The sequence below is a fragment of the Nicotiana attenuata genome, unplaced genomic scaffold (genome assembly GCF_001879085.1).
Source record: "Nicotiana attenuata strain UT unplaced genomic scaffold, NIATTr2, whole genome shotgun sequence".
In the NCBI taxonomy this organism is placed as follows: Eukaryota; Viridiplantae; Streptophyta; class Magnoliopsida; order Solanales; family Solanaceae; genus Nicotiana; species Nicotiana attenuata.
The window spans coordinates 21,020-24,860 of record NW_017670493.1 but is presented as its reverse complement, the minus strand read 5'-3'; positions in this window follow the sequence as shown (position 1 = coordinate 24,860).

Sequence of the window (3,841 nt, the reverse complement as noted above, 5' to 3'; positions counted from 1 at the left end):
CCGCCGCCCCCTCCCCCCCCCTCCCCACCCCCGAAGATCATGTTTATCATTAGTCGAGGAGGATCTTCTCCTATCTTAGAGGGTTAAGCGTTATCCCGATTGTGGTCGTAGTTATTTTTAGCCCGGTCGCTTAAGGGTTCTCTAAGATGGACATTTTTCAGTAACGTCGCCACCTCCTCACGCAGATGTCGGAAATCCCTAGTACGGTGGCCGTTAGTCCCATGATACTCACGCCACAGATTAGGATCCCTCTGACTGGGATCAGATCTCATTGACCTCGGGAACCGCGCTTTCTTAATGTTCCTCATTGCCGATACCAGCTCCACCATGCTAACATTGAAATTATACTCGGATATTTAAGGGTAGGTGGAATCCCGAGAACCTGATATCTCTTTGTCCTGCAATGACCTATTATTTCGGCCATGGTCATCTCTCTTATCTATAGCGAACCTATCCGTCGACCGGAAACCTTTGCCACATCCTTCGGCCATTTCGTAAGGAAAAAATCGGCCCTTAGAAGATCGTTGATCTGTATCGAATTCATCCTTTGACTTCTCCTTGTTTTTTTCTCGATCCCCACCCTTGGTCGATGCTGGGAAGCCGAGCTGGTCATCTTCTATTCTTATCTTTGATTCATAGAGTTTGTGGACATCTGCCCATGTAGTTGCCTGGAACTCGAGTAGGCTTTTTTTTAGTTTTTCGGAAGCGCAGAGCTCTTCGGGTTCAACCCCTTAGTGAATAACTCAGCTGCCCATACATTTGGCACGACCGGCAGAACCATCCTTTCCTTCTAAAACCTGGTCACGAACTCCCGCAACAATTCGGACTCTCCTTTCGTAATTCTAAATATGTCGGCCTTTTGGGCCTGCACCTTCCTAGCCCCGGCATGGGCCTTGATGAAAGAATCCATGAGCATCTCAAAGGAATCTATTGAGTGCTCGGGTAAAAGTGAATACCATGTCAGGGCCCCCTTTGTGAGGGTTTCCCTGAACTTCTTCAGCAGGACTGACTCAATCTCATGTGCAGCTAAGTCGTTTCCTTTCACCACCATTGTGTAGGTGGTGATGTGCTCATGAGGATCCGAAGTCCCATTATATTTTGGCACGTCTGCCATTTTGAATCTCCTCAGAATTAACTCTGGTGCCGCCCTCGGTTTGAACGACAATTGGGTGTATTTCTTTGAGTCTGGTCCTTTCAACACTGGCGGTGCACCTGAAATTTGGTCCATTTGGGCATTTATTTCCCTCATAAACCGTATGAGTTCGATTTTAAAGGGATTATTCCCGTTGTTGTTACTAGATCTGCTGATTTGTGGGAGCACCGGGAAGAATTGGACCTCTTCCATTTGCGTTGTTGAAATCACCCGACAATGCTTTCCTCAACTCTGTCATGGCCTGATCTTGCCGCGAGAGATGGCCCATAATATCCTTTTGTTGTTCCCTCAGGATTCTCACTGTTTCCGCAACGTGCTTGTCTTCAGCATCATCAAGAGTTGCCTCCCTAACCTATCGTGGATATTGCCTGTCATGGACCGAGTAGCTACATCCTCCTCGTTGCGGGTATCACTAATCGAATCTTCGTGTTGAGGTGGATTTCCTTGGGCCTCAATGTTGTGTGCGATGTTGACATCGTTATCTGCCATTTTTTATGATTTTTTGCTAAGAAACAAAGAATCAAACATATTAGTAATAGATTTAAGGATCATCTCAATTACGCAACTGTCTAAGCCCCACGGTGGGCGCCAAACTATTTACCTATAAAACGGTACAGTTGAATTTATAACATGGTTTATTGACAATCGAATCTATTTGATCTCAAAATGATAAATAAATTAAATGTAATGTAAGACTTAGCATTGAAATCGAGATAAGACAGCAAGTAGCTTGGTTCCGGGAGCAAGGCTTCCGAAGACAGCAATAAGAATACTAAAAGGCAGAAAATAAAGTATCATTGAGCTTAGGATAATGTGTAGCATAAGTTTGTCAGAAAATACATCTCCTACAATGGTTGTTGAAGTCACTATTTATGGCTACACCTACAGCTTGTTTGGATGGCTGTTACGTATCGTTTCATAATGTATCGTATCGTATTGTATTGTATTGTACTGTATCGTTTGATGAATACAATGTTTGGATGGATTGTGTCGTTTTGGCTTCGTTTCATGGTATCACGCACCTGTGATATGATGAATAAACTTGCTATATTATAAAAAAAAATTATAATACGGTATATAAAAAGGTAGGGTAAATGATAAAATAAAATTATTTAATAATAATGAAGGGTGAGATTGAGAGAAAAACACAAGGAAACGACGCGACCACACCAAATCGGTCGTTACATAAAGTGGCACATTTCATCGTTACGTAACGACGGATTTAACAATAGATACAATAAAATTTAAATAACAATCAAAACAAACATTGTATTTAAAGTAACAATACGATACGATACGATAGGTAACAACCATCCAAACAAGCTGCTAGGGAACAAGGTCCTAGGATCAAGCCCCTCTTAATGACAATTATGAGGGTCATTGATGAATGTGTATGACAGTCTATGAATGTCAAAATTCTCTGTAACGGATTGTGTATTTAATACTAAAAAAATATTCTTCATTAAATGTCATCAGGTGACAAACATTCGTTTGTTTCGTTAGCAATATTCCCTTCGGGGTCTGCCCGGTGCCAACCGAAGCTGCTGTCCCGGTCTTGGTTTCCACTTGCCTCGTTTTCCGTCTGTCTCTAGTTCCACATGTCGATCTATTATTCAAGTATTTAATACGAACCGATTTACCCTATACAGGCGGCTCAACATAATTTGGAGCTTAAAGCGTAATTATAATTAGAGGCCTAAAATTTTTATAATCGATCTTTAGCAATTATTTTTCAATCTATAATATAACTAACTAATTTAATCACTCTCGAGACGTTGTTGATCCCAACTATTAGGCATTCGAAAATAAGTCTATTTATGTAATTAAGTATATTGATTAGAGTATTATCTTCTACTTGTACTATTTCTCTTAATACTTTTAATTTGAAATAAAAATCTAAGTCATCAATATTAAAGTGACTATTATACTTTAATGATCAACAAAGGTTAACACAATAATTCTTTATCTTTCAAATTCTTCATTTTGTTATCTCAATCTTTTAAATACTTTTAGGTTTTAATGGTCAAAATGTATAAAATGCAAAATGCAAGTTACATTAAGTTTAAGGAAATCATAAAAATACATTTATTTTATTCGAGAGGACTTTTTCATCCCTCAATAGTCACATCAACTTCACAATAATACAATTTTATTACTATAAAATAGTTAAACTTTTAAAAAAAAAAATAACACATAGCCTATTTCTTTTGGGACCCCTCAAAATTGGGGGCCTAAGACATATGCCTTACTAGCCTAGCCTTAGAGCCAGCTCTGATAAGAAAGTATTGAAAAGGGATGAAAGAACTTCTCTGGTATTTCAGGTGTTTAGGCAGTGGCGGATCCAGAGTGGAATAAACGGGTTCACAGGAACCTAGTAGCTAGCTTTTGCCCAAACCTTTTATATATATATATTTCAAAATCCACAAATATTAATAAATATTTGACTATGAACCCATTTATTATTATATATTAACTTGAGATTGTTGTAGGAACCCATAAACGTTAACTCTTGGATCTGCTTTTGTGTTTAGGTATAAAGGTTTGTAAATTTTTTGAATTAAACTAAAGTTCGAACAAGACTTCATGCATACTTTTTTTCCTTTCCTTTCTTCACGTTTAATCTGGTAGAGAAATTCCTGAAAACATGTATGCAGGTGCGGAGGTCATTTTTTAAATACCGTCAATTTT